The sequence below is a fragment of the Lissotriton helveticus genome, chromosome 10 (assembly GCF_964261635.1).
Source record: "Lissotriton helveticus chromosome 10, aLisHel1.1, whole genome shotgun sequence".
Classification (NCBI taxonomy): Eukaryota; Metazoa; Chordata; class Amphibia; order Caudata; family Salamandridae; genus Lissotriton; species Lissotriton helveticus.
Window position 1 is genome coordinate 368,968,040 of NC_136071.1, and position 26,581 is coordinate 368,994,620.

Below are 26,581 nucleotides of genomic sequence, written 5' to 3' on the forward strand. Positions count from 1 at the left end.
CTGCACTTGTGGTGGGATCTCTGCACTCATAGTGGGATCTCTGCACTTGTGATGGGATCTCTGTACTCATGGTGGGATCTCTGCATTTGTGATGGGATCTTTGCACTCATGGTGGGATCACTGCACTTGTGGTGGGATCTCTGCACTCATAGTGAGATCTCTCTACTTTTTATGGGATCTCTGTACTCATGGTGGGATCCCTGCACTTGTGATAGGATCTCTGTACTCATGGTGGGATCTCGGCACTTGTGATGGGATCTCTGCACTCATGGTGGGATCTCTGCACTCATGGTGGGATCTCTGCACTTGTGATGGGATCTCTGCACTTGTGATGGGATCTCTGCACTTGTGGTGGGATCTCTGCTAATGTGATGGGATCTCTGCACTCATGGTGGGATCACTGCACTTGTGGTGGGATCTCTGCACTCATAGTGAGATCTCTCTACTTTTGATGGGATCTCTCCACTCATGGTGGGATCCCTGCACTTGTGAATGGATCTCTGCACTCATGGTGGGATCTTTGCATTCATGGTGGGATCTCTGTATTCATGATTTGATCTCTGCACTTGTGGTGGGATCTCTCTACTTGTGATAGGATCTTTGCACTCATGGTGGGATCTCTGCACTTGTGATGGGATCTCTGTACTCATGGTGGGATCTCTGCATTCACAGTTAGATCTCCCAAATTGTGATGGGATCTCTGCACTTGTGGTGGGATCTCTGCACTCATAGTGGGATCTCTCAAATTGTGATGGGATCTCTGCACTCATGGTGGGATCTCTGTACTTGTGATGGGATCTCTGCACTCAGTGGGATCTCTGCACTTGTGATGGGATCTTTGCACTCATGGTGGGATCTCTGCACATGTGGTGGGATCTCTGCACTCATAGTGGGATCTCTGCACTTGTGATGGGATCTCTGTACTCATGGTGGGATCTCTGCATTTGTGATGGGATCTCTGCACTCATGGTGGGATCACTGCACTAGTGGTGGGATCTCTGCACTCATAGTGAGATCTCTCTACTTTTGATGGGATCTCTGTACTCATGATGGGATCCCTGCACTTGTGATAGGATCTCCATACTCATGGTGGGATCTCTGCACTTGTGATGGGATCTCTGCACTCATGGTGGGATCTCTGCACTTGTGATGGGATCTCTGCACTTGTGGTGGGATCTCTATACTTGTGATGGGATCTCTGCTATTGTGATGGGATCTCTGCACTCATGGTGGGATCACTGTACTTGTGGTGGGATCTCTGCACTCATAGTGAGATCTCTCTACTTTTGATGGGATCTCTCCACTCATGGTGGGATCCCTGCACTTGTGATGGGATCTCTGCACTCATGGTGGGATCTGTGCATTCATGGTGGGATCTCTGCACTTGTGGTGGTATCTCTGCACTCATAGTGGGATCTCTCTACTTGTGATGGGATCTTTGTACTTGTGGTGGGATCTCTGCACTTGTGATAGGATCTCTGCACTTGTGATGGGATCTCTGCATTCATGGTGGGATCTCTGCACTTGTGATGGGATCTCTGCACTCATGGTGGGCTCTTTCTACTTGTGATGGGATCTCTGCACTCATGGTGGGATCTCTGTACTTGTGATGGGATCCCTGCACTCATGGTGGGATCTCTGCACTTGTGGTGGGATCTCTGCACTTGTGATGGGATCTCTGCACTCGTGATGGGATCTCTGCACTCATGGTGGGATCTGTGTACTCATAGTGGAATCTCTCTACTTGTGATGGGATCTCTGCACTTGTGGTGGGATCTCTGCACTTATGGTGGGTTCTCTGCACTTATGGTGGGATCTCTGTACTCATAGTGGGATCTCTCTACTTGTGATGAGATCTCTACATTTGTGGTGGGATCTCTGCACTTGTGATGGGATCTCTGCACTCATGTTGGGATCTGTGTACTCATAGAGGGATCTCTCTACTTGTGATGGGATCTCTGCACTTGTGGTGGGATCTCTGCACTTATGGTGGGTTCTCTGCACTTATGGTGGGATCTCTGTACTCATAGTGGGATCTCTCTACTTGTGATGAGATCTCTACATTTGTGTTGGGATCTCTGCATTTGTGGTGGGATCTCTGCACTTGTGATGGGATCTCTGCACTTATGGTGGGATCTCTGCACTTGTGATGGGATCTCTGCTCTCATGATGGGATCCATGCCCTTGTGATAGGATCTCTGCATTCATGGTGGAATCTCTGCACTCGTGGGATCTCTGCACTTGTGAAGGGATCTCTGCACTTGTGGTGGGATCTCTGTATTCATGATTTGATCTCTGTACTTGTGGTGGGATCTCTCTACTTGTGATAGTATCTTTGCACTTGTGATGGGATCTCTGCACTTGTGATGGGATCTCTGCACTCATGGTGGGATCTCTGCACTCATAGTGGGATCTCTCTACTTGTGATGGGATCTCTGCACTTGTGGTGGGATCTCTGCACTTGTGATGGGATCTCTGCACTCATGGTGGGATCTCTGCACTCATAGTGGGATCTCTCTAATTGTGATGGGATCTCTGCACTCATGGTGGGATCTCTGTACTTGTGATGGGATCTCTGCACTCAGTGGGATCTCTGCACTTGTGATGGGATATTTGCACTCATGGTGGGATCTCTGCACTTGTGGTGGGATCTCTGCACTCATAGTGGGATCTCTGCACTTGTGATGGGATCTCTGTACTCATGGTGGGATCTCTGCATTTGTGATGGGATCTCTGCACTCATGGTGGGATCACTGCACTTGTGGTGGGATCTCTGCACTCATAGTGAGATCTCTCTACTTTTTATGGGATCTCTGTACTCATGGTGGGATCCCTGCACTTGTGATAGGATCTCTGTACTCATGGTGGGATCTCGGCACTTGTGATGGGATCTCTGCACTCATGGTGGGATCTCTGCACTCATGGTGGGATCTCTGCACTTGTGATGGGATCTCTGCACTTGTGATGGGATCTCTGCACTTGTGGTGGGATCTCTGCTAATGTGATGGGATCTCTGCACTCATGGTGGGATCACTGCACTTGTGGTGGGATCTCTGCTCTCATAGTGAGATCTCTCTACTTTTGATGGGATCTCTCCACTCATGGTGGGATCCCTGCACTTGTGATGGGATCTCTGCACTCATGGTGGGATCTGTGCATTCATGGTGGGATCTCTGCACTTGTGGTGGTATCTCTGCACTCATAGTGGGATCTCTCTACTTGTGATGGGATCTTTGTACTTGTGGTGGGATCTCTGCACTTGTGATGGGATCTCTGCACTTGTGATGGGATCTCTGCATTCATGGTGGGATCTCTGCACTTGTGATGGGATCTCTGCACTCATGGTGGGCTCTTTCTACTTGTGATGGGATCTCTGCACTCATGGTGAGATCTCTGCACTTGTGATGGGATCCCTGCACTCATGGTGGGATCTCTGCACTTGTGGTGGGATCTCTGCACCTGTGATGGGATCTCTGCACTTGTGATGGGATCTCTGCACTCATGGTGGGCTCTTTCTACTTTTGATGGGATCTCTGCACTCATGGTGAGATCTATGCACTTGTGATGGGATCCCTGCACTCATGGTGGGATCTCTGCACTTGTGGTGGGATCTCTGCACCTGTGATGGGATCTCTGCACTTGTGGTGGGATCTCTGCACTTATGGTGGGTTCTCTGCACTTATGGTGGGATCTCTGTACTCATAGTGGGATCTCTCTACTTGTGATGAGATCTCTACATTTGTGGTGGGATCTCTGCACTTGTGATGGGATCTCTGCACTCATGTTGGGATCTGTGTACTCATAGAGGGATCTCTCTACTTTAGTGGGATCTCTGCACTTGTGATGGGATCTCTGCTCCTATGGAGGGATCTCCACACTTGTGATGGGATCTCTGCACTTGTGGTGGGATATCTGCACTCGTGATGGGATCTCTGCACTTGTGGTAGGATCTCTGCACTCATGGTGGGATCTTTGTACTTGTGATGGTGTATCTGCACTCATGGTGGGATCTCTGCACTCATAGTGGGATCTCTCTACTTGTGATGGGATATCTGCACTTGTGGTGGGATCTCTGCACTTGTGATGGGATCTCTGCACTCATGGTAGGATCTCTGCACTTGTGATGGGATCTCTGTACTTGTGGTGGGATCTCTGTACTTGTGATGGGATCTCTGCACTGGTGTTGGGATCTTTGCATTCATGGTGGGATCTCTGCACTTGTGATAGGATCCCTGCACTCATGGTGGGATCTCTGCACTTGTGGTGGGATCTCTGCACTTGTGATGGGATCTCTGCACTCGTGATGGGATCTCTGCACTCATGGTGGGATCTGTGTACTCATAGTGGAATCTCTCTACTTGTGATGGGATCTCTGCACTTGTGGTGGGATCTCTGCACTTATGGTGGGTTCTCTGCACTTATGGTGGGTTCTCTATACTCATAGTGGGATCTCTCTACTTGTGATGAGATCTCTACATTTGTGGTGGGATCTCTGCACTTGTGATGGGATATCTGTACTCATGTTGGGATCTGTGTATTCATAGTGGGATCTCTCTACTTATGATGGGATCTCTGTACTTGTGGTGGGATCTCTGTACTCATGGTGGGATCTATGTACTCATAGTGGGATCTCTGCACTCATGGTGGGATTGCTGCACTTGTGGTTGGATTTCTGCTCTCATAGTGGGATCTCTCTACTTATGGTGGGATCTCTGCACTTTTGATGGGATATCTGCTCCTATGGAGGGATCTCTGTACTTGTGATGGGATCTCTGCACTTGTGGTGGGATCTCTGTACTTGTGGTGGGATCTCTGCACTCATGGTGGGATATCTGCACTCGTGATGGGATCTCTGCACTTGTGGTAGGATCTCTGCACTCATGTTGCAATCTTTGTACTTGTGATGGTGTATCTGCGCTCATGGTGGGATCTCTCTACTAGTGATGGGATCTCTGCATTTGTGGTGGGATCTCTGCACTTGTGATGGGATCTCTGCACTTATGGTGGGATCTCTGCACTTGTGATGGGATCTCTGCTCTCATGATGGGATCCCTGCCCTTGTGATAGGATCTTTGCATGCATGGTGGAATCTCTGCACTCATGGGATCTCTGCACTTGTGGTGGGATCTCTCTACTTGTGATAGGATCTTTGCACTCATGGTGGGATCTCTGCACTTGTGATAGGATCTCTGCACTCATGGTGGGATCTCTGCACTCATAGTGGGATCTCTCTACTTGTGATGGGATCTCTGCACTTGTGGTGGGATCTCTGCACTCATAGTGGGATCTCTCTACTTGTGATGGGATCTCTGCTCTCATGGTGGGATCTCTGCACTTGTGGTGGGATCTCTGCCCTCATAGTGGCATGTCTCCACTTGTGATGGGATCTCTGCACTCATGGTAGGATCTCTGCACTTGTGATGGGATCTCTGTACTCATGGTGAGATCTCTGCATTTGTGATGGGATCTCTGCACTCATGGTGGGATCACTGCACTTGTGATGGGATCTCTGCACTCATGGTGGGATCTGTGCATTCATGGTGGGATCTCTGCACTTGTGATGGTATCTCTGAACTCATAGTGGGATCTCTCTACTTATGATGGGATCTTTGTACTTGTGGTGGGATCTCTGCACTTGTGATGGGATCTCTGCACATGTGATGGGATCTCTGCATTCATGGTGGGATCTCTGCACTTGTGATGGGATCTCTGCACTCATGGTGGGCTCTTTCTACTTGTGATGGGATCTCTGCACTCATGGTGGGATCTCTGCACTTGTGATGGGATCCCTGCACTCATGGTGGGATCTCTGCACTTGTGGTGGGATCTCTGCACTTGTAATGGTATCTCTGCACTCGTGATGGGATCTCTGCACTCATGGTGGGATCTGTGTACTCATAGTGGAATCTCTCTACTTGTGATGGGATCTTTGCACTTGTGGTGGGATCTCTGCACTTATGGTGGGTTCTCTGCACTTATGGTGGGATCTCTATACTCATAGTGGGATCTCTCTACTTGTGATGAGATCTCTACATTTGTGGTGGGATCTCTGCACTTGTGATGGGATATCTGCACTCATGTTGGGATCTGTGTACTCATAGTGGGATCTCTCTACTTATGATGGGATCTCTGTACTTGTGGTGGGATCTCTGTACTCATGGTGGGATCTCTGTACTCATAGTGGGATCTCTGCACTCATGGTGGGATCTCTGCACTTGTGGTGGGATTTTTGCTCTCATAGTGGGATCTCTCTACTTATGGTGGGATCTCTGCACTTGTGATGGGATCTTTGCTCCTACGGAGGGATCTCTGCACTTGTGATGGGAACTCTACACTTGTGGTGGGATCTCTGCACTTGTGGTGGGATCTCTGCACTCATGGTGGGATATCTGCACTCGTGATGGGATCTCTGCACTTGTGATGGGATCTCTGCACTCATGGTAGGATCTCTGCACTTGTGATGGAATCTCTGTACTTGTGGTGGGATCTCTGCACTTGTGATGGGATCTCTGCACTGGTGTTGGGATCTTTGCATTCATGGTGGGATCTCTGCACTTGTGGTGGGATTTCTGCACTTGTGATGGGATCTCTGCACATGTGGTGGGATCTATGCACTCATGGTAGGATCTCTGCACTTGTGGTGGGATCTCTGCACTCATAGTGGGATCTCTTCAGTTGTGGTGGGATCTCTGCACTTGTGGTGGGATCTCTGCACATGTGGTAGGATCTCTAAACTCATGGTGGGATCTCTGCACTTGTGATGGGATCTATGCACTTATGGTGGGATCTTTGCACTTGTGATGGGATCTCTGTGCTTATGGTGGGATCTTTGCACTTGTGATGGGATCTCTACACTTGTGATAGGATCTCTGCATTCATGGTGGGATCTCTGCATGTGTGGTGAGATCTCTGCACTGATGCTGGGATCTTTGCACTTATGGTGGGATATCTTCACTTGTGATAGGATCTCTGCATTGATGGTGGGATCTCTGCACGTGTGGTGGGATCTCTGCACTTATGATGGGATCTCTGCACATGTGATGGGATCTCTGCACTCATGGTTGGATCTCTGCACTTGAGATAGGATCTCTGCACTCATGATGGGATCTCTGCACTTGTGGTGGGATCTCTGCACTCATAGTGGAATCTCTCTACTTGTGATGGGATCTCTGCACTTATGGTGGGATCCTTGCACTTGTGATGGGATCTCTGCACTCATGGTGGGATCTGTGCATTCATGGTGGGATCTCTGCACTTGTGGTGGTATCTCTGCACTCATAGTGGTATCTCTCTACTTGTGATGGGATCTGTGTACTTGTGGTGGGATCTCTGCACTTGTGATGGGATCCCTGCACTTGTGATGGGATCTCTGCATTCATGGTGGGATCTCTGCACTCATGGTAGGATCACTGCACTTGTGGTGGGATCTCTGCACTCATAGTGAGATCTCTCTACTTTTGATGGGATCTCTGCACTCATGGTGGGATCCCTGCACTTGTGATAGGATCTCCGTACTCATGGTGGGATCTCTGCACTTGTGATGGGATCTCTGCACTTGTGGTGGGATCTCTATACTTGTGATGGGATCTCTGCTTTTATGATGGGATCTCTGCACTCATGGTGGGATCACTGCACTTGTGGTGGGATCTCTGCACTCATAGTGAGATCTCTCTACTTTTGATGGGATCTCTGCACTCATGGTGGGATCCCTGCATTTGTGATGGGATCTCTGCACTCATGATGGGATCTCTGCACTCATGGTGGGATCTGTGTACTCATAGTGGAGTCTCTCTACTTGTGATGGGATCTCTGCACTTGTGGTGGGATCTCTGCACTTATGGTGGGTTCTCTGCACTTATGGTGGGATCTCTATACTCATAGTGGGATCTCTCTACTTGTGATGAGATCTCTACATTTGTGGTGGGATCTCTGTACTTGTGATGGGATATCTGCACTCATGTTGGGATCTGTGTACTCATAGTGGGATCTCTGTACTCATGGTGGGATCTCTTCACTTGTGGTGGGATCTCTGTACTTGTGGTGCGATCTCTGTACATGTAGTGGGATATCTATACTCATGGTGGGATCTCTGCACATGTGATGGGATCTCTGCACTTATGGTGGGGTCTTTGCACTTGTGATGGGATCTCTGCAACTTACGGTTGGATATTTGCACTTGAGGTGGGATCTCTGCACTTGTGATAGGATCTCTGCATTCATGGTGGGATCTCTGCATGTGTGGTTAGATCTCTGCACTGATGCTGGGATCTTTGCACTTGTGGTGGGATATCTTCACTTGTGATAGGATCTCTGCATTGATGGTGGGATCTCTGCACTTATGATGGGATCTCTTCACTTGTGATGGGATCTCTGCACTCATTGTCGGATCTCTATACTTATGGTAGGATCTCTGTATTCATAGTGGGATCTCTCTACTTATGGTGGGATCTCTGCACTTGTGATCTCTGCTCTTATGGAGGGATCTCTGCACTTGTGATAGGACCTCTGCACTTGTGGCGGGATCTCTGCACTTGTGGTGGGATCTCTGCACTTATGGTGGGATCTCTGCACTCATGTTGGGATCTTTGTACTTGTGATGGTGTATCTGCGCTCATGGTGGGATCTCTGCCCTCATAGTGGGATCTCTCTACTAGTGATGGGATCTCTGCATTTGTGGTGGGATCTCTGCACTTGTGATGGGATCTCTGCACTTATGGTGGGATCTCTGCACTTGTGATGGGATCTCTGCTCTCATGATGGGATCCCTGCCCTTGTGGTAGGATTGCTGCACTCATGGTAGGATCTCTCTACTTGTGATGGGATCCCTGCACTCATGGTGGGATCTCTGCACATGTGATTGGATCTCTGCACTTGTGTTGGGATGTCTGCACTTGTGATGGGATCTCTGTATTCTTGGTGGGATCTCTGCATTTGTGATGGGATCTCTGCACTCATGGTGGGATCACTGCACTAGTGGTGGGATCTCTGCACTCATAGTGAGATCTCTCTACTTTTGATGGGATCTCTGTACTCATGATGGGATCCCTGCACTTGTGATAGGATCTCCGTACTCATGGTGGGATCTCTGCACTTGTGATGGGATCTCTGCACTCATGGTGGGATCTCTGCACTTGTGATGGGATCTCTGCACTTGTGGTGGGATCTCTATACTTGTGATGGGATCTCTGCTATTGTGATGGGATCTCTGCACTCATGGTGGGATCACTGTACTTGTGGTGGGATCTCTGCAGTCATAGTGAGATCTCTCTACTTTTGATGGGATCTCTCCACTCATGGTGGGATCCCTGCACTTGTGATGGGATCTCTGCACTCATGGTGGGATCTGTGCATTCATGGTGGGATCTCTGCACTTGTGGTGGTATCTCTGCACTCATAGTGGGATCTCTCTACTTGTGATGGGATCTTTGTACTTGTGGTGGGATCTCTGCACTTGTGATGGGATCTCTGCACTTGTGATGGGATCTCTGCATTCATGGTGGGATCTCTGCACTTGTGATGGGATCTCTGCACTCATGGTGGGCTCTTTCTACTTGTGATGGGATCTCTGCACTCATGGTGGGATCTCTGCACTTGTGATGGGATCCCTGCACTCATGGTGGGATCTCTGCACTTGTGGTGGGATCTCTGCACTTGTGATGGGATCTCTGCACTCGTGATGGGATCTCTGCACTCATGGTGGGATCTGTGTACTCATAGTGGAATCTCTCTACTTGTGATGGGATCTCTGCACTTGTGGTGGGATCTCTGCACTTATGGTGGGTTCTCTGCACTTATGGTGGGATCTCTGTACTCATAGTGGGATCTCTCTACTTGTGATGAGATCTCTACATTTGTGGTGGGATCTCTGCACTTGTGATGGGATCTCTGCACTCATGTTGGGATCTGTGTACTCATAGAGGGATCTCTCTACTTGTGATGAGATCTCTGCACTTGTGGTGGGATCTCTGCACTTATGGTGGGTTCTCTGCACTTATGGTGGGATCTCTGTACTCATAGTGGGATCTCTCTACTTGTGATGAGATCTCTACATTTGTGTTGGGATCTCTGCATTTGTGGTGGGATCTCTGCACTTGTGATGGGATCTCTGCACTTATGGTGGGATCTCTGCACTTGTGATGGGATCTCTGCTCTCATGATGGGATCCATGCCCTTGTGATAGGATCTCTGCATTCATGGTGGAATCTCTGCACTCGTGGGATCTCTGCACTTGTGAAGGGATCTCTGCACTTGTGGTGGGATCTCTGTATTCATGATTTGATCTCTGCACTTGTGGTGGGATCTCTCTACTTGTGATAGTATCTTTGCACTTGTGATGGGATCTCTGCACTTGTGATGGGATCTCTGCACTCATGGTGGGATCTCTGCACTCATAGTGGGATCTCTCTACTTGTAATGGGATCTCTGCACTTGTGGTGGGATCTCTGCACTTGTGATGGGATCTCTGCACTCATGGTGGGATCTATGCACTCATAGTGGGATCTCTCTAATTGTGATGGGATCTCTGCACTCTTGGTGGGATCTCTGTACTTGTGATGGGATCTCTGCACTCAGTGGGATCTCTGCACTTGTGATGGGATATTTGCACTCATGGTGGGATCTCTGCACTTGTGGTGGGATCTCTGCACTCATAGTGGGATCTCTGCACTTGTGATGGGATCTCTGTACTCATGGTGGGATCTCTGCATTTGTGATGGGATCTTTGCACTCATGGTGGGATCACTGCACTTGTGGTGGGATCTCTGCACTCATAGTGAGATCTCTCTACTTTTTATGGGATCTCTGTACTCATGGTGGGATCCCTGCACTTGTGATAGGATCTCTGTACTCATGGTGGGATCTCGGCACTTGTGATGGGATCTCTGCACTCATGGTGGGATCTCTGCACTCATGGTGGGATCTCTGCACTTGTGATGGGATCTCTGCACTTGTGATGGGATCTCTGCACTTGTGGTGGGATCTCTGCTAATGTGATGGGATCTCTGCACTCATGGTGGGATCACTGCACCTGTGGTGGGATCTCTGCACTCATAGTGAGATCTCTCTACTTTTGATGGGATCTCTCCACTCATGGTGGGATCCCTGCACTTGTGATGGGATCTCTGCACTCATGGTGGGATCTTTGCATTCATGGTGGGATCTCTGTATTCATGATTTGATCTCTGCACTTGTGGTGGGATCTCTCTACTTGTGATAGGATCTTTGCACTCATGGTGGGATCTCTGCACTTGTGATGGGATCTCTGCACTCATGGTGGGATCTCTGCATTCAAAGTTAGATCTCCCAAATTGTGATGGGATCTCTGCACTTGTGGTGGGATCTCTGCACTCATAGTGGGATCTCTCAAATTGTGATGGGATCTCTGCACTCATGGTGGGATCTCTGTACTTGTGATGGGATCTCTGCACTCAGTGGGATCTCTGCACTTGTGATGGGATCTTTGCACTCATGGTGGGATCTCTGCACATGTGGTGGGATCTCTGCACTCATAGTGGGATCTCTGCACTTGTGATGGGATCTCTGTACTCATGGTGGGATCTCTGCATTTGTGATGGGATCTCTGCACTCATGGTGGGATCACTGCACTAGTGGTGGGATCTCTGCACTCATAGTGAGATCTCTCTACTTTTGATGGGATCTCTGTACTCATGATGGGATCCCAGCACTTGTGATAGGATCTCCGTACTCATGGTGGGATCTCTGCACTTGTGATGGGATCTCTGCACTCATGGTGGGATCTCTGCACTTGTGATGGGATCTCTGCACTTGTGGTGGGATCTCTATACTTGTGATGGGATCTCTGCTATTGTGATGGGATCTCTGCACTCATGGTGGGATCACTGTACTTGTGGTGGGATCTCTGCACTCATAGTGAGATCTCTCTACTTTTGATGGGATCTCTCCACTCATGGTGGGATCCCTGCACTTGTGATGGGATCTCTGCACTCGTGGTGGGATCTGTGCATTCATGGTGGGATCTCTGCACTTGTGGTGGTATCTCTGCACTCATAGTGGGATCTCTCTACTTGTGATGGGATCTTTGTACTTGTGGTGGGATCTCTGCACTTGTGATGGGATCTCTGCACTTGTGATGGGATCTCTGCATTCATGGTGGGATCTCTGCACTTGTGATGGGATCTCTGCACTCATGGTGGGCTCTTTCTACTTGTGATGGGATCTCTGCACTCATGGTGGGATCTCTGTACTTGTGATGGGATCCCTGCACTCATGGTGGGATCTCTGCACTTGTGGTGGGATCTCTGCACTTGTGATGGGATCTCTGCACTCGTGATGGGATCTCTGCACTCATGGTGGGATCTGTGTACTCATAGTGGAATCTCTCTATGTGTGATGGGATCTCTGCACTTGTGGTGGGATCTCTGCACTTATGGTGGGTTCTCTGCACTTATGGTGGGATCTCTGTACTCATAGTGGGATCTCTCTACTTGTGATGAGATCTCTACATTTGTGGTGGGATCTCTGCACTTGTGATGGGATCTCTGCACTCATGTTGGGATCTGTGTACTCATAGAGGGATCTCTCTACTTGTGATGGGATCTCTGCACTTGTGGTGGGATCTCTGCACTTATGGTGGGTTCTCTGCACTTATGGTGGGATCTCTGTACTCATAGTGGGATCTCTCTACTTGTGATGAGATCTCTACATTTGTGTTGGGATCTCTGCATTTGTGGTGGGATCTCTGCACTTGTGATGGGATCTCTGCACTTATGGTGGGATCTCTGCACTTGTGATGGGATCTCTGCTCTCATGATGGGATCCATGCCCTTGTGATAGGATCTCTGCATTCATGGTGGAATCTCTGCACTCGTGGGATCTCTGCACTTGTGAAGGGATCTCTGCACTTGTGGTGGGATCTCTGTATTCATGATTTGATCTCTGTACTTGTGGTGGGATCTCTCTACTTGTGATAGTATCTTTGCACTTGTGATGGGATCTCTGCACTTGTGATGGGATCTCTGCACTCATGGTGGGATCTCTGCACTCATAGTGGGATCTCTCTACTTGTGATGGGATCTCTGCACTTGTGGTGGGATCTCTGCACTTGTGATGGGATCTCTGCACTCATGGTGGGATCTCTGCACTCATAGTGGGATCTCTCTAATTGTGATGGGATCTCTGCACTCATGGTGGGATCTCTGTACTTGTGATGGGATCTCTGCACTCAGTGGGATCTCTGCACTTGTGATGGGATATTTGCACTCATGGTGGGATCTCTGCACTTGTGGTGGGATCTCTGCACTCATAGTGGGATCTCTGCACTTGTGATGGGATCTCTGTACTCATGGTGGGATCTCTGCATTTGTGATGGGATCTCTGCACTCATGGTGGGATCACTGCACTTGTGGTGGGATCTCTGCACTCATAGTGAGATCTCTCTACTTTTTATGGGATCTCTGTACTCATGGTGGGATCCCTGCACTTGTGATAGGATCTCTGTACTCATGGTGGGATCTCGGCACTTGTGATGGGATCTCTGCACTCATGGTGGGATCTCTGCACTCATGGTGGGATCTCTGCACTTGTGATGGGATCTCTGCACTTGTGATGGGATCTCTGCACTTGTGGTGGGATCTCTGCTAATGTGATGGGATCTCTGCACTCATGGTGGGATCACTGCACTTGTGGTGGGATCTCTGCACTCATAGTGAGATCTCTCTACTTTTGATGGGATCTCTCCACTCATGGTGGGATCCCTGCACTTGTGATGGGATCTCTGCACTCATGGTGGGATCTGTGCATTCATGGTGGGATCTCTGCACTTGTGGTGGTATCTCTGCACTCATAGTGGGATCTCTCTACTTGTGATGGGATCTTTGTACTTGTGGTGGGATCTCTGCACTTGTGATGGGATCTCTGCACTTGTGATGGGATCTCTGCATTCATGGTGGGATCTCTGCACTTGTGATGGGATCTCTGCACTCATGGTGGGCTCTTTCTACTTGTGATGGGATCTCTGCACTCATGGTGAGATCTCTGCACTTGTGATGGGATCCTTGCACTCATGGTGGGATCTCTGCACTTGTGGTGGGATCTCTGCACCTGTGATGGGATCTCTGCACTTGTGATGGGATCTCTGCACTCATGGTGGGATCTGTGTACTCATAGTGGAATCTCTCTACTTGTGATGGGATCTCTGCACTTGTGGTGGGATCTCTGCACTTATGGTGGGTTCTCTGCACTTATGGTGGGATCTCTGTACTCATAGTGGGATCTCTCTACTTGTGATGAGATCTCTACATTTGTGGTGGGATCTCTGCACTTGTGATGGGATCTCTGCACTCATGTTGGGATCTGTGTACTCATAGAGGGATCTCTCTACTTTAGTGGGATATCTGCACTTGTGATGGGATCTCTGCTCCTATGGAGGGATCTCCACACTTGTGATGGGATCTCTGCACTTGTGGTGGGATATCTGCACTCGTGATGGGATCTCTGCACTTGTGGTAGGATCTCTGCACTCATGGTGGGATCTTTGTACTTGTGATGGTGTATCTGCACTCATGGTGGGATCTCTGCACTCATAGTGGGATCTCTCTACTTGTGATGGGATATCTGCACTTGTGGTGGGATCTCTGCACTTGTGATGGGATCTCTGCACTCATGGTAGGATCTCTGCACTTGTGATGGGATCTCTGTACTTGTGGTGGGATCTCTGTACTTGTGATGGGATCTCTGCACTGGTGTTGGGATCTTTGCATTCATGGTGGGATCTCTGCACTTGTGATAGGATCCCTGCACTCATGGTGGGATCTCTGCACTTGTGGTGGGATCGCTGCACTTGTGATGGGATCTCTGCACTCGTGATGGGATCTCTGCACTCATGGTGGGATCTGTGTACTCATAGTGGAATCTCTCTACTTGTGGTGGGATCTCTGCACTTGTGGTGGGATCTCTGCACTTATGGTGGGTTCTCTGCACTTATGGTGGGTTCTCTATACTCATAGTGGGATCTCTCTACTTGTGATGAGATCTCTACATTTGTGGTAGGATCTCTGCACTTGTGATGGGATATCTGTACTCATGTTGGGATCTGTGTATTCATAGTGGGATCTCTCTACTTATGATGGGATCTCTGTACTTGTGGTGGGATCTCTGTACTCATGGTGGGATCTATGTACTCATAGTGGGATCTCTGCACTCATGGTGGGATTGCTGCACTTGTGGTTGGATTTCTGCTCTCATAGTGGGATCTCTCTACTTATGGTGGGATCTCTGCACTTTTGATGGGATATCTGCTCCTATGGAGGGATCTCTGTACTTGTGATGGGATCTCTGCACTTGAGGTGGGATCTCTGTACTTGTGGTGGGATCTCTGCACTCATGGTGGGATATCTGCACTCGTGATGGGATCTCTGCACTTGTGGTAGGATCTCTGCACTCATGTTGCGATCTTTGTACTTGTGATGGTGTATCTGCGCTCATGGTGGGATCTCTCTACTAGTGATGGGATCTCTGCATTTGTGGTGGGATCTCTGCACTTGTGATGGGATCTCTGCACTTATGGTGGGATCTCTGCACTTGTGATGGGATCTCTGCTCTCATGATGGGATCCCTGCCCTTGTGATAGGATCTTTGCATGCATGGTGGAATCTCTGCACTCATGGGATCTCTGCACTTGTGGTGGGATCTCTCTACTTGTGATAGGATCTTTGCACTCATGGTGGGATCTCTGCACTTGTGATAGGATCTCTGCACTCATGGTGGGATCTCTGCACTCATAGTGGGATCTCTCTACTTGTGATGGGATCTCTGCATTTGTGGTGGGATCTCTGCACTTGTGATGGGATCTCTGCACTTATGGTGGGATCTCTGCACTTGTGATGGGATCTCTGCTCTCATGATGGGATCCATGCCCTTGTGATAGGATCTCTGCATTCATGGTGGAATCTCTGCACTCGTGGGATCTCTGCACTTGTGAAGGGATCTCTGCACTTGTGGTGGGATCTCTGTATTCATGATTTGATCTCTGTACTTGTGGTGGGATCTCTCTACTTGTGATAGTATCTTTGCACTTGTGATGGGATCTCTGCACTTGTGATGGGATCTCTGCACTCATGGTGGGATCTCTGCACTCATAGTGGGATCTCTCTACTTGTGATGGGATCTCTGCACTTGTGGTGGGATCTCTGCACTTGTGATGGGATCTCTGCACTCATGGTGGGATCTCTGCACTCATAGTGGGATCTCTCTAATTGTGATGGGATCTCTGCACTCATGGTGGGATCTCTGTACTTGTGATGGGATCTCTGCACTCAGTGGGATCTCTGCACTTGTGATGGGATATTTGCACTCATGGTGGGATCTCTGCACTTGTGGTGGGATCTCTGCACTCATAGTGGGATCTCTGCACTTGTGATGGGATCTCTGTACTCATGGTGGGATCTCTGCATTTGTGATGGGATCTCTGCACTCATGGTGGGATCACTGCACTTGTGGTGGGATCTCTGCACTCATAGTGAGATCTCTCTACTTTTTATGGGATCTCTGTACTCATGGTGGGATCCCTGCACTTGTGATAGGATCTCTGTACTCATGGTGGGATCTCGGCACTTGTGATGGGATCTCTGCACTCATGGTGGGATCTCTGCACTCATGGTGGGATCTCTGCACTTGTGGTGGGATCTCTGCTAATGTGATGGGATCTCTGCACTCATGGTGGGATCACTGCACTTGTGGTGGGATCTCTGCACTCATAGTGAGATCTCTCTACTTTTGATGGGATCTCTCCACTCATGGTGGGATCCCTGCACTTGTGATGGGATCTCTGCACTCATGGTGGGATCTGTGCATTCATGGTGGGATCTCTGCACTTGTGGTGGTATCTCTGCACTCATAGTGGGATCTCTCTACTTGTGATGGGATCTTTGTACTTGTGGTGGGATCTCTGCACTTGTGATGGGATCTCTGCACTTGTGATGGGATCTCTGCATTCATGGTGGGATCTCTGCACTTGTGATGGGATCTCTGCACTCATGGTGGGCTCTTTCTACTTGTGATGGGATCTCTGCACTCATGGTGAGATCTCTGCACTTGTGATGGGATCCCTGCACTCATGGTGGGATCTCTGCACTTGTGGTGGGATCTCTGCACCTGTGATGGGATCTCTGCACTTGTGATGGGATCTCTGCACTCATGGTGGGATCTGTGTACTCATAGTGGAATCTCTTTACTTGTGATGGGATCTCTGCACTTGTGGTGGGATCTCTGCACTTATGGTGGGTTCTCTGCACTTATGGTGGGATCTCTGTACTCATAGTGGGATCTCTCTACTTGTGATGAGATCTCTACATTTGTGGTGGGATCTCTGCACTTGTGGTGGGATCTCTGCACTTGTGATGGGATCTCTGCACTCATGGTGGGATCTCTGCACTCATAGTGGGATCTCTCTAATTGTGATGGGATCTCTGCACTCATGGTGGGATCTCTGTACTTGTGATGGGATCTCTGCACTCAGTGGGATCTCTGCACTTGTGATGGGATATTTGCACTCATGGTGGGATCTCTGCACTTGTGGTGGGATCTCTGCACTCATAGTGGGATCTCTGCACTTGTGATGGGATCTCTGTACTCATGGTGGGATCTCTGCATTTGTGATGGGATCTCTGCACTCATGGTGGGATCACTGCACTTGTGGTGGGATCTCTGCACTCATAGTGAGATCTCTCTACTTTTTATGGGATCTCTGTACTCATGGTGGGATCCCTGCACTTGTGATAGGATCTCTGTACTCATGGTGGGATCTCGGCACTTGTGATGGGATCTCTGCACTCATGGTGGGATCTCTGCACTCATGGTGGGATCTCTGCACTTGTGATGGGATCTCTGCTAATGTGATGGGATCTCTGCACTCATGGTGGGATCACTGCACTTGTGGTGGGATCTCTGCACTCATAGTGAGATCTCTCTACTTTTGATGGGATCTCTCCACTCATGGTGGGATCCCTGCACTTGTGATGGGATCTCTGCACTCATGGTGGGATCTGTGCATTCATGGTGGGATCTCTGCACTTGTGGTGGTATCTCTGCACTCATAGTGGGATCTCTCTACTTGTGATGGGATCTTTGTACTTGTGGTGGGATCTCTGCACTTGTGATGGGATCTCTGCACTTGTGATGGGATCTCTGCATTCATGGTGGGATCTCTGCACTTGTGATGGGATCTCTGCACTCATGGTGGGCTCTTTCTACTTGTGATGGGATCTCTGCACTCATGGTGAGATCTCTGCACTTGTGATGGGATCCCTGCACTCATGGTGGGATCTCTGCACTTGTGGTGGGATCTCTGCACCTGTGATGGGATCTCTGCACTTGTGATGGGATCTCTGCACTCATGGTGGGATCTGTGTACTCATAGTGGAATCTCTTTACTTGTGATGGGATCTCTGCACTTGTGGTGGGATCTCTGCACTTATGGTGGGTTCTCTGCACTTATGGTGGGATCTCTGTACTCATAGTGGGATCTCTCTACTTGTGATGAGATCTCTACATTTGTGGTGGGATCTCTGCACTTGTGATGGGATCTCTGCACTCATGTTGGGATCTGTGTACTCATAGAGGGATCTCTCTACTTTAGTGGGATATCTGCACTTGTGATGGGATCTCTGCTCCTATGGAGGGATCTCCACACTTGTGATGGGATCTCTGCACTTGTGGTGGGATATCTGCACTCGTGATGGGATCTCTGCACTTGTGGTAGGATCTCTGCACTCATGGTGGGATTTTTGTACTTGTGATGGTGTATCTGCACTCATGGTGGGATCTCTGCACTCATAGTGGGATCTCTCTACTTGTGATGGGATATCTGCACTTGTGGTGGGATCTCTGCACTTGTGATGGGATCTCTGCACTCATGGTAGGATCTCTGCACTTGTGATGGGATCTCTGTACTTGTGGTGGGATCTCTGTACTTGTGATGGGATCTCTGCACTGGTGTTGGGATCTTTGCATTCACGGTGGGATCTCTGCACTTGTGATAGGATCCCTGCACTCATGGTGGGATCTCTGCACTTGTGGTGGGATCTCTGCACTTGTGATGGGATCTCTGCACTCGTGATGGGATCTCTGCACTCATGGTGGGATCTGTGTACTCATAGTGGAATCTCTCTACTTGTGATGGGATCTCTGCACTTGTGGTGGGATCTCTGCACTTATGGTGGGTTCTCTGCACTTATGGTGGGTTCTCTATACTCATAGTGGGATCTCTCTACTTGTGATGAGATCTCTACATTTGTGGTGGGATCTCTGCACTTGTGATGGGATATCTGTACTCATGTTGGGATCTGTGTATTCATAGTGGGATCTCTCTACTTATGATGGGATCTCTGTACTTGTGGTGGGATCTCTGTACTCATGGTGGGATCTATGTACTCATAGTGGGATCTCTGCACTCATGGTGGGATTGCTGCACTTGTGGTTGGATTTCTGCTCTCATAGTGGGATCTCTCTACTTATGGTGGGATCTCTGCACTTTTGATGGGATATCTGCTCCTATGGAGGGATCTCTGTACTTGTGATGGGATCTCTGCACTTGTGGTGGGATCTCTGTACTTGTGGTGGGATCTCTGCACTCATGGTGGGATATCTGCACTCGTGATGGGATCTCTGCACTTGTGGTAGGATCTCTGCACTCATGTTGCGATCTTTGTACTTGTGATGGTGTATCTGCGCTCATGGTGGGATCTCTCTACTAGTGATGGGATCTCTGCATTTGTGGTGGGATCTCTGCACTTGTGATGGGATCTCTGCACTTATGGTGGGATCTCTGCACTTGTGATGGGATCTCTGCTCTCATGATGGGATCCCTGCCCTTGTGATAGGATCTTTGCATGCATGGTGGAATCTCTGCACTCATGGGATCTCTGCACTTGTGGTGGGATCTCTCTACTTGTGATAGGATCTTTGCACTCATGGTGGGATCTCTGCACTTGTGATAGGATCTCTGCACTCATGGTGGGATCTCTGCACTCATAGTGGGATCTCTCTACTTGTGATGGGATCTCTGCACTTGTGGTGGGATCTCTGCACTCATAGTGGGATCTCTCTACTTGTGATGGGATCTCTGCTCTCATGGTGGGATCTCTGCACTTGTGGTGGGATCTCTGCCCTCATAGTGGCATGTCTCCACTTGTGATGGGATCTCTGCACTCATGGTAGGATCTCTGCACTTGTGATGGGATCTCTGTACTCATGGTGAGATCTCTGCATTTGTGATGGGATCTCTGCACTCATGGTGGGATCACTGCACTTGTGGTGGGATCTCTGCACTAATAGTGAGATCTCTCTACTTTTGATGGGATCTCTGCACTCATGGTGGGATCCCTGCACTTGTGGTAGGATCTCCGTACTCATGGTGGGATCTCTGCACTTGTGATGGGATCTCTGCACTCATGGTGGGATCTCTGCACTTGTGATAAGATCTCTGCACTTGTGGTGGGATCTCTATACTTGTGATGGGATCTCTGCTTTTGTGATGGGATCTCTGCACTCATGGTGGGATCACTGCACTTGTGGTGGAATCTCTGCACTCATTGTGAGATCTCTCTACTTTTGATGGGATCTCTGCACTCATGGTGGGATCACTGCACTTGTGGTGGGATCTCTGCACTCATAGTGAGATATCTCTACTTATGGTGGGATCTCTGCACTTTTGATGGGATCTCTGCTCCTATGGAGGGATCTCTGCACTTGTGATGGGATCTCTGCACTTGTGGTGGGATCTCTGCACTTGTGGTGGGATCTCTGCACTCATGGTGGGATATCTGCACTCGTGATGGGATCTCTGCACTTGTGGTAGGATCTCTGCACTCATGTTGGGATATTTGAACTTGTGATGGTGTATCTGCGCTCATGGTGGGATCTCTGCCCTCATAGTGGGATCTCTCTACTAGTGATGGGATCTCTGCATTTGTGGTGGGATCTCTGCACTTGTGATGGGATCTCTGCACTTATGGTGGGATCTCTGCACTTGTGATGGGATCTCTGCTCTCATGATGGGATCCCTGCCCTTGTGATAGGATCTTTGCATGCATGGTGGAATCTCTGCACTCATGGGATCTCTGCACTTGTGAAGGGATCTCTGTACTTGTGGTGGGATCTCTGTATTCATGATTTGATCTCTGCACTTGTGGTGGGATCTCTCTACATGTGATAGGATCTTTGCACTCATGGTGGGATCTCTGCACTTGTGATAGGATCTCTGCACTCATGGTGGGATCTCTGCATTCAAAGTTAGATCTCCCAACTTGTGATGGGATCTCTGCACTTGTGGTGGGATCTCTGCACTCATAGTGGGATCTCTCTACTTGTGATGGGATCTCTGCTCTCATGGTGGGATCTCTATACTAGTGATGGGATCTCTCCACTCAGTGGGATCTCTGCACTTGTGATGGGATCTTTGCACTCATGGTGGGATCTCTGCACTTGTGGTGGGATCTCTGCCCTCATAGTGGCATGTCTCCACTTGTGATGGGATCTCTGCACTCATGGTAGGATCTCTGCAGTTGTGATGGGATCTCTGTACTCATGGTGAGATCTCTGCATTTGTGATGGGATCTCTGTACTCATGGTGGGATCACTGCACTTGTGGTGGGATCTCTGCACTAATAGTGAGATCTCTCTACTTTTGATGGGATCTCTGCACTCATGGTGGGATCCCTGCACTTGTGATAGGATCTCCCTACTCATGGTGGGATCTCTGCACTTGTGATGGGATCTCTGCACTCATGGTGGGATCTCTGCACTTGTGATGGGTACTCTGCACTTGTGGTGGGATCTCTATACTTGTGATGGGATCTCTGCTTTTGTGATGGGATCTCTGCACTCATGGTGGGATCACTAAACTTGTGGTGGGATCTCTGCACTCATAGTGAGATCTCTCTACTTTTGATGGGATCTCTGCACTCATGGTGGGATCCCTGCACTTGTGATGGGATCTCTGCACTTATGGTGGGATCTGTGCATTCATGGTGGGATCTCTGCACTTGTGGTGATATCTCTGAACTCATAGTGGGATCTCTCTACTTGTGATGTGATCTTTGTACTTGTGGTGGGATTTCTGCACTTGTGATGGGATCTCTGCACTTGTGATGGGATCTCTGCATTCATGGTGGGATCTCTGCACTTGTGATGGGATCTCTGCACTCATGGTGGGCTCTTTCTACTTGTGATGGGATCTCTGCACTCATGGTGGGATCTCTGCCCTTGTGATGGGATCCCTGCACTCATGGTGGGATCTCTGCACTTGTGGTGGGATCTCTGCACTTGTGATGGGATCTCTGCACTAATAGTGAGATCTCTCTACTTTTGATGGGATCTCTGCACTCATGGTGGGATCCCTGCACTTGTGATAGGATCTCTATACTCATGGTGGGATCTCTGCACTTGTGATGGGATCTCTGCACTTGTGGTGGGATCTCTATACTTGTGATGGGATCTCTGCTTTTGTGATGGGATCTCTGCACTCATGGTGGGATCACTGCACTTGTGGTGGGATCTCTGCACTCATAGTGAGATCTCTCTACTTGTGATGGGATCTCTGCACTCATGGTGGGATCCCTACACTTGTGATGGGATCTCTGCACTCATGGTGGGATCTGTGCATTCATGGTGGGATCTCTGCACTTGTGATGGTATCTCTGAACTCATAGTGGGATCTCTCTACTTATGATGGGATCTTTGTACTTGTGGTGGGATCTCTGCACTTGTGATGGGATCTCTGCACATGTGATGGGATCTCTGCATTCATGGTGGGATCTCTGCACTTGTGATGGGATCTCTGCACTCATGGTGGGCTCTTTCTACTTGTGATGGGATCTCTGCACTCATGGTGGGATCTCTGCACTTGTGATGGGATCCCTGCACTCATCGTGGGATCTCTGCACTTGTGGTGGGATCTCTGCACTTGTAATGGGATCTCTGCACTCGTGATGGGATCTCTGCACTCATGGTGGGATCTGTGTACTCATAGTGGAATCTCTCTACTTGTGATGGGATCTTTGCACTTGTGGTGGGATCTCTGCACTTATGGTGGGTTCTCCGCACTTATGGTGGGATCTCTATACTCATAGTGGGATCTCTCTACTTGTGATGAGATCTCTACATTTGTGGTGGGATCTCTGCACTTGTGATGGGATATCTGCACTCATGTTGGGATCTGTGTACTCATAGTGGGATCTCTCTACTTATGATGGGATCTCTGTACTTGTGGTGGGATCTCTGTACTCATGGTGGGATCTCTGTACTCATAGTGGGATCTCTGCACTCATGGTGGGATCTCTGCACTTGTGGTGGGATTTCTGCTCTCATAGTGGGATCTCTCTACTTATGGTGGGATCTCTGCACTTGTGATGGGATCTTTGCTCCTACGGAGGGATCTCCGCACTTGTGATGGGAACTCTACACTTGTGGTGGGATCTCTGCACTTGTGGTGGGATCTCTGCACTCATGGTGGGATATCTGCACTCGTGATGGGATCTCTGCACTTGTGATGGGATCTCTGCACTCATGGTAGGATCTCTGCACTTGTGATGGAATCTCTGTACTTGTGGTGGGATCTCCACACTTGTGATGGGATCTCTGCACTGGTGTTGGGATCTTTGCATTCATGGTGGGATCTCTGCACTTGTGGTGGGATCTCTGCACTTGTGATGGGATCTCTGCACATGTGGTGGGATCTATGCACTCATGGTAGGATCTCTGCACTTGTGGTGGGATCTCTGCACTCATAGTGGGATCTCTTCAGTTGTGGTGGGATCTCTGCACATGTGGTAGGATCTCTAAACTCATGGTGGGATCTCTGCACTTGTGATGGGATCTATGCACTTATGGTGGGATCTTTGCACTTGTGATGGGATCTCTGTGCTTATGGTGGGATCTTTGCACTTGTGATGGAATCTCTACACTTGTGATAGGATCTCTGCATTCATGGTGGGATCTCTGCATGTGTGGTGAGATCTCTGCACTGATGCTGGGATCTTTGCACTTATGGTGGGATATCTTCACTTGTGATAGGATCTCTGCATTGATGGTGGGATCTCTGCATGTGTGGTGGGATCTCTGCACTTATGATGGGATCTCTGCACATGTGATGGGATCTCTGCACTCATGGTTGGATCTCTGCACTTGAGATAGGATCTCTGCACTCATGATGGGATCTCTGCACTTGTGGTGGGATCTCTGCACTCATAGTGGAATCTCTCTACTTGTGATGGGATCTCTGCACTTATGGTGGGATCCTTGCACTTGTGATGGGATCTCTGCACTCATGGTGGGATCTGTGCATTCATGGTGGGATCTCTGCACTTGTGGTGGTATCTCTGCACTCATAGTGGTATCTCTCTACTTGTGATGGGATCTGTGTACTTGTGGTGGGATCTCTGCGCTTGTGATGGGATCTCTGCACTTGTGATGGGATCTCTGCATTCATGGTGGGATCTCTGCATTTGCGATGGGATCTCTGCACTCATGGTAGGATCACTGCACTTGTGGTGGGATCTCTGCACTCATAGTGAGATCTCTCTACTTTTGATGGGATCTCTGCACTCATGGTGGGATCCCTGCACTTGTGATAGGATCTCCGTACTCATGGTGGGATCTCTGCACTTGTGATGGGATCTCTGCACTTGTGGTGGGATCTCTATACTTGTGATGGGATCTCTGCTTTTATGATGGGATCTCTGCACTCATGGTGGGATCACTGCACTTGTGGTGGGATCTCTGCACTCATAGTGAGATCTCTCTACTTTTGATGGGATCTCTGCACTCATGGTGGGATCCCTGCATTTGTGATGGGATCTCTGCACTCATGATGGGATCTCTGCACTCATGGTGGGATCTGTGTACTCATAGTGGAATCTCTCTACTTGTGATGGGATCTCTGCACTTGTGGTGGGATCTCTGCACTTATGGTGGGTTCTCTGCACTTATGGTGGGATCTCTATACTCATAGTGGGATCTCTCTACTTGTGATGAGATCTCTACATTTGTGGTGGGATCTCTGTACTTGTGATGGGATATCTGCACTCATGTTGGGATCTGTGTACTCATAGTGGGATCTCTGTACTCATGGTGGGATCTCTGCACTTGTGGTGGGATTTCTGCTCTCATAGTGGGATCTCTCTACTTATGGTGGGATCTCTGCACTTGTGATGGGATCTCTGCTCCTATGGAGGGATCTCCACACTTGTGATGGGATCTCTGCACTTGTGGTGGGCTCTCTGCACTTGTGGTGGGATCTTTGCACTCATGGTGGGATATCTGCACTCGTGATGGGATCTCTGCACTTGTGGTAGGATCTCTATACTCATGGTGGGATCTTTGTACTTGTGATGGTGTATCTGCACTCATGGTGGGATCTCTGCACTCATAGTGGGATCTCACTACTTGTGATGGGATATCTGCACTTGTGGTGGGATCTCTGCACTTGTGATGGGATCTCTGCACTCATGGTAGGATCTCTGTACTTGTGATGGGATCTCTTTACTTGTGGTGGGATCTCTGCACTTGTGATGGGATCTCTGCACTGGTGTTGGGATCTTTGCATTCATGGTGGGATCTCTGCACTTGTGGTGGGATCTCTACACTTGTGATGGGATCTCTGCACATGTGGTGGGATCTATGCACTCATGGTGGGATCTCTGCACTTGTGGTGGGATCTCTGCACTCATAGTGGGATCTCTTCATTTGTGGTGGGATCTCTGCACTTGTGGTGGGATCTCTGCACATGTGGTGGGATCTCTATACTCATGGTGGGATCTCTGCACTTGTGATGGGATCTATGCACTTATGGTGGGATCTTTGCACTTGTGATGAGATCTCCGCACTTATGATGGGATCTTTGCACTTGTGATGGGATCTCTGCACTTGTGATAGGATCTCTGCATTCATGGTGGGATCTCTGCATGTGTGGTGAGATCTCTGCACTGATGCGGGGATCTTTGCACTTGTGGTGGGATCTCTTAACTTGTGATAGGATCTCTGCATTGATGGTGGGATCTCTGCATGTGTGGTGGGATCTCTGCACTTATGATGGGATCTCTGCACATGTGATAGGATCTCTGCACTCATGGTGGGATCTCTGCACTTGAGATAGGATCTCTGTACTCATGATGGGATCTCTGCACTTCCGGTGGGATCTATGCACTCATAGTAGGATCTCTCTTCTTGTGATGGGATCTCTGCACTTATGGAGGGATCCTTGCACTTGTGATGGGATCTCTGCACTCATGGTGGAATCTGTGCATTCGTGGTGGGATCTCTGCACTTGTGGTGGTATCTCTGCACTCATAGTGGGATCTCTCTACTTGTGATGGGATCTTTGTACTTGTGGTGGGATCTCTGCACTTGTGATGGGATCTCTGCACTTGTGATGGGATCTCTGCATTCATGGTGGGATCTCTGCATTTGTGATGGGATCTCTGCACTCATGGTGGGATCACTGCACTTGTGGTGGGATCTCTGCACTCATAGTGAGATCTCTCTACTTTTGATGGGATCTCTGCACTCATGGTGGGATCCCTGCACTTGTGATAGGATCTCCGTACTC